The sequence below is a fragment of the Acomys minous genome, assembly GCF_964271855.1.
Source record: "Acomys minous genome assembly, chromosome: 2".
NCBI classification, from domain to species: Eukaryota; Metazoa; Chordata; class Mammalia; order Rodentia; family Muridae; genus Acomys; species Acomys minous.
In genome coordinates this window covers 130,594,213-130,603,910 of record NC_140484.1, presented here as the reverse complement: position 1 = coordinate 130,603,910, position 9,698 = coordinate 130,594,213, and positions in this window count along the sequence as shown.

Below are 9,698 nucleotides of genomic sequence, written 5' to 3'. Positions count from 1 at the left end.
TGGAAAGCCTAGTGGAGGAGCAGCAAGTAGACTAGAGCAAGCAGGCAGCACTTAGGAAAGGTCATGGGGTGAGGGGTTAATGGCACAGAGTCCAGAACATTCCAAAAGTGGGCATCCACCCAGGGAGCTGGATATTCCTGCCAGTAAGGTCACCATGGGAGATATATCAACTACAAACTCCGAGCCCAGGCTGGTACCTGCTCAGCCCAGTAAGAGCTAGGGCAGGAAGGCCTCAGACCCTATATTTATTTGGGGGAGTGGGGGGGGGGAAATAGGGGAACCCTGTATACCAGGCAGGAGAGGCTTCAAATGTCAGACTGGGGCACGTTATGTATGACACTGTTACCCAATAGGCCTGGGTGCTGCCAAAGCCCTGCTTGTGGAAGGATTTCTGTTTTTGTTTTGAGACAGTATCTCTCTATGAAGTCCTGTCCACACCTAGGAATTTTAAAGACAGGGACAAAGCCTAGAAGAAAAAAAAAAAATAGCAGCGTGGATCTCAGCACTCCTGGCCGCAGCTGGAGCAGGGGCTGGTGGTGCACACCCGTGATGCCGGAAATCCTGAGGCGGAGCCAGGAGGACCATGGCTTACAGGAGAGTGTGGGCCTGCAAGGTTGGAGGTAAGCCTACGCTGTATTAGGCCCTGTCTCAAACGCAGTAACAAAAATAAAAAACAAAATGAGATGGGGGGCACAGACATCAGATTGCAGGCTCCTCTGGTGACACGAGACCTCAGATCACCATCAACAGACTGGCTTGCCTGCCTAAAGCCTCGTGGGTGGTGCTTCTGGGATGGCATCTGGCCCACAGCGCCACCTGGTGGCTACATCCCAGGTTGGAGCCGACAGGCATAGGAAGGCTGTGTGCCATTCAGACACACTCAAGGGGTCTTGCCCTCCCTCCAGAGATCCTGGCAGCTAGGATGAGGGCGTTAGAAATATACAGCAGATACAGTCTCCAACTTCATGTGAAGATTCTGCTTTGAATTCATAGGATCCATCGCAAGAAATCCTGGATTCATCACAAAACAAATAAGTGACTTCCCTGAGCCTGGGGTGGGGGTGGGGCGAGGAATGAAGGTGCAAATAACCTTTTATCCGCAAGAAGAGGGAATGAAGTCACATTTGTCTAGACCCTCATCAAGCAGAAAAAGCACAAGGGCAAAGTTCCATACTTTTTCCCTCCTTTCCCCCTTTCCACAGATGGGAGGCTGACGCCTGCAAACCAGCAGACCCAGGTCCTACAGCGGGTGCCAATATTCTGTGCTTCAGAACCGGCTACACAAAATCTGAGGCACAATGTGTAACAAGCGTGTGGGCCTGTGGTTCAGAATTGTTTAGAATTTCACACTGGCAAGGGGAGAGCCTGAAAGCATGCACAGGGCCCTCCCAAGGCACCACTACCCACAAAGCCACCTTGCTGAGCTCTGGTGGTCTCATTAGTAGGGAAGGCTACACTAGTGTCTAGTGTGGTGAGGACGAGCGGGCAGTCTGATTCGGAGAGCCCATTGGAATCTTTGGGACAGGAATTCCCCTCTCTGGATAGCCACCTCGCCACTCCCTGCTTCCTCCGTACTGCCAGGGCCAAAGGGCACTCAGAAAGAGGAGCAGAGAGGCAGAAACTCCTGTCCAGGTGCCATCAGGCCATCTCACAAGCCACTTATTTGGACAAGGCCACCAGGCATGTAAAAGGCAGAGCTTTTGCCCACTCATAGCTTGTTCCTCCCAAGGGTGAAGTCTGGGACAGTAGAGGTCATCGGAGGCTAATGTGGCCTAGCCCATCAAGGGCCAGCATTCCTTCCTGGCGGACATTCATCGGGGAGCAAATGTTTATCCTATCAGTAATGACCCCACTCATGACCGGTACCCACAAAGGGAAGGTGTCCAGTGGCTGTATGTGCCCTACGCTGCCGCCCAGCGTCCCAGCTGGCAATCAACAGTGTGCCCTGTGCTCAGCACTTAGCATCCATCCACGTACCTTCCAGCTACGGAACACTGACCACTCAGCTAAGTCACGGGCCCCTGTTGGTTTTGCTCTTTAAAAAAAATTTTTATCTTTATATTTATTTATGTATTACTGATAGTATCTGGGGGGATTATTGCGTTTACTGAGCCTAGAGGGGGAATTCCGCCTGTGTTTAGTCTCTAGTTCCCAATGCTATTTGTCATTTTATGTCACATGCTCATTAGGCAAAATGTTGCAAACTGAGAAGATGATCATATGTCATGTTTCTTGGTGTATATAGGGGTGTGTGTGTGTGTGTGTGTGTGTGTGTGTGTGTGTGTGTGTGTGTGTGTACGTACATACCAACTATCCGGTAGCTATGTCCATTGACACAGGAAGACACAGAAGAGATATGGGCCGGAGGCTCGAAGGACCAAGATGAGGACAATGTCCTAGTTAATCGATTCTTCGAAGCAGCTACTAACGTGAGTGGTGGGTGAGGGCCCAACTCTCCGGCTAGGAAGAAGGGTGGAAAGCCCCACTCTGAGAAGGGAAAAAAAGCAAGCTGGGACCCCTAATGAAGAGAGTGACTCAGAGACCTCAGTGACAGCTCGCGGGCTCCAGAAGGAAGGAGGTAATCTGGCCCCAACACCTGGCATTGCTGAGCCCTGGAGAAGTCACCCACCCTCTCTTTTAGCCGCAGTCTCTTGTCTGTTAGAAGAAAAAAAAGAAAAACCAGTCACGGTGGCTCCTCCCAGGGAAGTCAGTGTTGGCAAGCATTTATCATGGCGCACTTATAGCACCGTTGAAGGCTCCATCCATGAAATATTATCTATCTTTTATTTTATTTTATTTTTTTTACCACACTCCACTTGGGCAGAATTTATAAGCCTCCCTTTTTTTTCCTTTCTTGTTCGCCTCCTCCTCTTCTTTTTCCTCCTCCTGCTTTGTTATTTTTTTTCTTGGGACTGCCAGCTGCCAGGGGGCTAGAAGCAGGGCTAGAGCTGACCCAGTAGACTTGAGAGAAGTCGGGGGGGGGGAGGCTGTCCCCCTTCCTTTCTGAACAGTCTCGCCTTCTGTCTGAAGACCACTTTGACCTAAGTGACAGCAGTTGTCCCAGGCTCGTCCATGATGGGCAAGGGCTCAGGACACCAAGCACCACTATGGGGATAGTGGCGAGATGTGTGGGTGAGTCTACAAGTAGGACACGGCTGCTTCGTGGATGCAAAGAAGCACCTGTGAACGTGTGTTAGACCTAGACACACTTTCTAGGGTGAAGAGCTACAACACCAGAGGCAAGATGGCCTCTCTACTGTCAGTGAGATAGCCTCATCAAACTAGTGGCCCCAGGAAACCCCGGCTCGCGGTATTCACAGTCCGGCCTTCACATTCATCTTGAGTCTGGCCTGAACCTACGACTTTGATTAGGACAATGTTTTTATTTTGTCTCTTTTTTTTTTTCAAAAATGACATTTATTGGTTTTATGTATTTGTGTGGGTGCACACACATCGGAGGACAGGGTGCAAGAGTTTGTTCTCCCCGTCCATCCACCATGTGGCTCCTGGGGATGTAGCTCAGCTTGGCAGCTTGGCAGCTTGGCAGCAAGCGTCTTTACTCACTGAGCCATTTTTCTAGCCCATGTCTCATTTTCTGGAACAGGGTCTCACCCTATAGCTTAGCCATACTGACTTGGGATTCACCGTCCTCCTGTTCAGCCTCTTGAGTACTGGGAATATGGGCACATGATACCATGACCAGCACAGGAAGATGTACTTTAAATGCAGGGTAATGTAGAAGCAGGCCTGTGTTAAACCTGTCTGTTTCTATTTACTTACTTATTTTAATTTTAATTTTTGTGGCACAAGGGAATTAAACCCAGAGCCTTGCTATATATAATAAAAAATATATGGTATATAAATATATATGATATATCTCATATTTCATAAAATGTATATTTTGCCCCTTAGCATAAGACCCAAATCTTAAGAAATTCTGGTTTTCCTATCTTGGGGGCTCCTGACCGCCATGTGCAAAGTCTTCAGAGAACATGTAGAAAGGCCCCAAGGTGACACAAAAGGAAGGAGAAACTTCAGCCTCTCTCCCAGCAAGCTAAGACCCCAGCTGAATTCATGCCAATGGCAGCCAAAGCCGAGGAGCCAGGCAGCTGAGCCCTGCCCCATTGTAAATCAAAAGCAGATACCGTGGCTGTTGTTCTAGGCCAACTCAACCCATGCTGAATTAGTAAAATTCATAGCGAATTCAGCCCACGTCACGGCTCTCCCCCCCCCCCCGACCCCCCGAGTTGGCTGCCACATTCCTGCCCTCCTGTTAATGTAGCCATGGGAAAAGGGTGGTTGAAGGTAAAAAGAAAATTCTAGATGAGAAAGTCATACTCGTGGATTATTGCCATTTTCAAGAGCCATGGTTGGCTGGTTGTTTAAAGTGTCCCAGGGGCCAACTCAGCTGGAAGCTCACCTCTACATACGTGTTTGTATCACTACACTCTTGCATGCTCAGCGCTCCCTGACCCGTAGCCCCAGACTGAAAGCTTGTTAGTCTTGTCCCTTCTCTTTGTCTCTTCTCCCTGCCAAGCTGAATCAAGTCCACTGTTGTGTTTGGTTGTCTTCACCCTCCTCCCCTAGGGGCTTTCTCAGACCCAGGAACTGCCTGGGAGTGAGAGGAAGCTGGCCAAGGAGCAAGTGAGAGCAGGAGTGTGTATGTGTGTGTGTGGGGGGGGGGGAGCTTGTGGGAATCCAGTGACACTCCCTGGCAGAGTCAAAGCCTTTCTTCTTCTACAGACTGTGAGGAAAGCCGTACTTAGCTCTTGTCACATGGGCGTCATAATTCCCTTAGCTTGCCCCACATTCCAAAACCCACGAGAGTGACCTGTGAGGCTGGAGGAAGTTGGTTGTGGACAGATGGGCGCCTGGCAGGGATCTGGGTTCTTGGAATGTTTGGGGATGGCTCTACAGAGAGCTTCCCTTTTCTGGCATATGGAGGAAGATGCTCTGGGGTGCTGGGTACCCAGTGCCTCACTAGCTTCTTGCTCCCAGCCAAGTTAGTTTCTTTCTTTCCTTCTTCAGCTTCCCTGCCACCTTCTCCAGGCAGGATAACATCCGTATCACTTTTTGTTTGTTGAGACAGGGTTCCTCTGTGTAGCCCTGGCTGTCCTAGAACTCGCTCTGTAGACCAGGTTGGCCTCAAACTCACCGGGACCCACCTGCCCCTGACTCCCAAGTGCTGGATTAAAGGTGTGTGCCACCATCGCTCGGCTGTCATCATACTTATTTATCACATATACTTCAGAAAGCAACTGTTACTCCCTAAAGCAATGGTTCACAACATTTGGGTCACAAACCCTTTAGGTTGAGTGACTCTTTCATAGGTGTCACCTAAGGCCACCAGAAAACACAGATATTTACATTACTATTCATAACAGTAGCAAAATTACAGTTATTGAAGTAGCAATGAAATAATTTTATGATCGAGGGAGCCACCACAACATGAGGAACTGTAATAAAGGGTCTCAGCATTGGGAAAATTGAGAAATAGATCAGGCTGGCCTCGAACTCTTGCTGTTTGCCCAACTCAGGCTCCAAGAGGAGGTGCCAGCCAGGCTTTTTAGAGCAGTGGTTCTCAACCTTCCTAATGCTGTAGCCCTTTAACACAGTTCCTCATGTTGTGGTGATCCCCTAGGTCATAAATTATTTATTTCATTGCTACTTCATAACTGTAATTTTGCTCCTATTATAAATACTAATGTAAATGTCTGTGTTTCCCTAAAGGGTCCTTAACTCCCAGGCTGACTCATAGGCAGGGAGTAGCATATATATCTGGTGAATTAATACATTAGACAGTTATTAGTGGTTAGTGGGGGGGGTGTCTAGAGAGGTTACGTAGCATTCTGGGTGTGCTTCCCAACCTGTACTGCAAGCTCAGGGCACAATCTAGTTTGTGTAGGGCTGGAGAGATGTCTCAGTAGTTAAGAGTGTCTCCTACTCATGCAGAGGGCCTGAGTTCGGTTCCCAGCGCCCATGTCAGGTGCCTCAAACCCCCTATGTCTTCTTCTGGTCCTCATGGATATCTGTGTGTTTTGTGCACATACACATAAATAAAAAGAAATCGAAAAAAAATGGAAACAGAGACCAGAGAGATGGCTCAATGGTTAAAAGCACTTGCTTTTGCAGAGGACCATGGATTCCCAGCACCTATATGGTGGTTCACAGTCACCCATAAGTCCAGCTCCAGCTGATCCTCTGGCCTCTTCTGACCTCCATGGTCCAAGGCATGCATACGGTGCACATACATACATGCAGGAAAAACACACATAAAATAGAACAAATAAACCTAATGTTAAAAAGATCGTTTTACACTTAAAGAATAAATAAAAATAAATGAAAGAAACCAGTGTTTGAGACTTTCAGTGTTTTGAGGTTTCGGTTTCCCTTGACTGGGAACCCCTCCCCTGCCCCATACTTTCTCCCCTTCTCCAGGGCAAACAGAGAGAGCCTCAGGCAGCAAGTGTGCCCCAGTGGCAGAAGTTGGGCTAGGGCAGATGACCCCAGTGAACTTCACCCGCTTCTGCCTCCCTTCGTACTGGTGGTGGGTGAGAGCCCTGCACCTCACATCCACAGCCCCCACAAGCTCTCAGGGGTCCCTTCCTCAGCTGCAAGAAACCTCTTCCTGGGAGACAAGTCCCTCCTATGTCTGCCGTCAGGACCTCTGCCTTTTCCCAGCATGAGAGTCTTGGGGTAACTCCAGTGTCCTGGGGTGTATCAGTTCAGCCATCTGCTAGCCAAGGGAGGAGCGCAGGTCAGATTATCATTGCTTCTGCCAGGACCGTTATGCCCCAGCTCAGGGCTGTCTGCAGCGGAAGACACCCAGGGGACACACCCAGAGAGAATGCCATCACCAGGCACCAGAAAGACCCAGAAGCTACTTTATTTTCCCAAGTGCCTCACAGTTTAGCTTCAGGAGTGCACTTTTTCAACTTTCCCACGGGTGGGGGTGGGGGTGAATGGGGGGGGTGAGGTGCAGGGGGTAGTGAGGTGGCGAGGGGGGTGTTCAGGTCTTAAGCGCATCCAGATGATTCTACTGCGTGGCTGAGGCTGGAGTGTAGGCAGATCTTACCCAACCTGCAGGAGAGCAGAGCCCTCTTCTCACTCTCCTTAGAGGTGCTAAGATGATCATAGCTGGCAGGCTGGCCAAAAGCACTTGTTGAGGACTGGAAAGAGGCTAACTTATGAGGGGCAAACCTTTTCTCTGGTGGACCTGCGAAAAATGCCAAGAGTAATCAAACTCCACGACAAAGGCAACAGGATTCTAAGAGTGACTCAATGGATTAAAGAAGAGGGGGTGAGAGTGGAGGTCGGGGGGTGGATTTGGGAGGGGTCAGCTCAGCTCTCTGTGGGCCCTGGATGCCTCCCCTACCAACCTTCAAAGTCTTGCATTTGGCCGAGACCCCAGAACTAGTCTCAGGGCACCCAGGGATAGGCCGATTTCAGCCTGGCTCATGGCCTCGTATCTCAAGAAGCCAGAAGACAAGAATACAGGACAGTAAAGTGACTTGCTTAGTCAGGCCCTGGACTTCAGCTCGCCTGGTCTGAGAAGGTGGGACTGAGAGCAGCTTCCCGCCCAAGCTTGCCTGGGAGCGGATGCCCGCCAGGTGGCGCTGTGATTCCTGCTCTGGTGGCAGCTCCTGGGCTCCTCTTTCCTGCTCTCTTCTGGGATTCCTATTGGACTGAGGCAAACTCAGAAGGACGGACCTGATGAGCAGCGGCTTTCCACAGTTATCACGGACTCCATTACCTTCATACCGACCCCGCAGGTGCAAGAACTTTCACTCTGTTTCACAAAATTGAAAAATATTAACCCAGCTTTTCTAGTACATAGGTTTTTGTTTTGTTTTGTTTTGTTTAGTATTTTTGTATGTTTGGTTTTGATTTTGGTTCTCTCTCTCTCTCTCTCTCTCTCTCTCTCTCTCTCTCTCTCTCTCTCTTTATTTTTTTAAGACTATCCTGTGTCTTCAATACCCAGGGATGGGTCTTCAATACCCAGGGATGGGTATTGAAGAGAGAGCAGTGACTAAAAGTACCTGATGCCCTAGAAATTGGCATCTAGTAGGGAAGGGACAGACCATAGTCCTCTGGCTGGACATGTAAAGGAGACCACAATAAATTCTGCCAGAAGGGTACAGAAGCAACGTGGTGATGCCCGTAGGAGTGGATCAGGCCTCCACACTCATATCTGACCTGAGGTCTGAACGGAGGCCAAGCCAGCCCCCCAGTCACACTTCCCAGGGCAACTCAAACGCAGTGACCTCACATGTGAGTGAGGGACAGTGGGCAGGTGAGTACTTTAAAGCCATCCAACAAGGCACTCTGAAAGAAGGACAGAGACCTTTGCTGCCCAGGAGGCTGCGCTGTGGGTGTGTGCATTAGCCCCCACAGCAGAGGAGGCAGCTCAGCCATCGGCAGGAGGGCAACCTAGATGCCATAGAGACCCCTGCGCTGTGACTGCAGAGTGGACCAGAGGTGCCAGAGAAGAAGTTATTGCCAGGCATTAAAAGCAGTGTGTTTCATCGCAGCATCTTCATACACAAGTGTCATTATATTTTGTTCTCATCTGCCCTCCCCTGCTGCCCTCCCCCACTGCCCTCCCCCACTGCCCTCCCCCACTTCCCTCCCCCGCTGCCCTCCCCCACCCTCCAGCTGGTTCCCTTCCTCCCCCAAGTTAGCCTCCTTCTGCTTTCTCATGGCACACATTCCACAGCCCTCCTGACTTCCCATCTCTCTTCAGAGTCCTTCCTCTTCCTCACGATCTTTTTCTAGTTTCATGACCTGTACATGTATACACACATGCACACACACATATATACATGTATATAAACACACCCACATAGTTCGTTTTAAATCTTGTTTCCACAGATAAGATAAAACATGCAGTATTGGCATGTCTACTGCAAAGTAATTGCACATCATGGTAGGTTTTGATTTTTCCCAAAAGCCTTATGAAGAAGCAACATTGTTAGCATCGTTAGCTCCCTACGGATGAGGCCACTCATGGCCGGAGGGGGAATTTTGATGATCCCAGGCAGTGGTTCTCAACCTTCCTAATGCTGTGACCCTTGAATACAATTCCTCATGTTGTGGTAACCCCAAGCCTAAAATTATTGTCATTGTTACTCCATAGCTGTAATTGTGCTGCTTTCGTGATGAAGATGTCTGTGTTTTCCGATGGTCTTAGATGACCTCTGTGAAAGGGCCCTATGCCCCCTGAAAGGCACATGACCCACACACCAAGAGAGACAGGAGAGCAGACAGCAGAAGTCTGGTCCCTGAATTTAGCCTACTGCAGGGGTAGGTGGGAAGACACTGGGAAGAAGGAAGGCGATGTGGTCTAGGGGACGCTGGGAGCCAGGGTTCCCCTGCAGCTGCCTCCGGTACTTGTCCCTGGTAAAGAAATGCGCGTTCTCACACTGTAAGTTCTGCCCGCTGTGTTTTTCCTGTACTTTTAGGAGGTGTCCCATTAAACAGAGGTTCCAGACTCAGCTAGCGAGAGGACATAATGGCACAAGTTTGCTGAAGACCAGTTCTGTACTTGGAACCTAATGTCCCTAAGTGACAACAGTATTTCCACTTCTGAAATGCTTCCTTGGGCCTCAAGATGGCATGGTGGGTGGAGGCAAGTTTGGTGAGCTGAAGGTGGGACAGGAAAACCAACTCCTGAGAGCTGTCCTCTGACTGTACACATG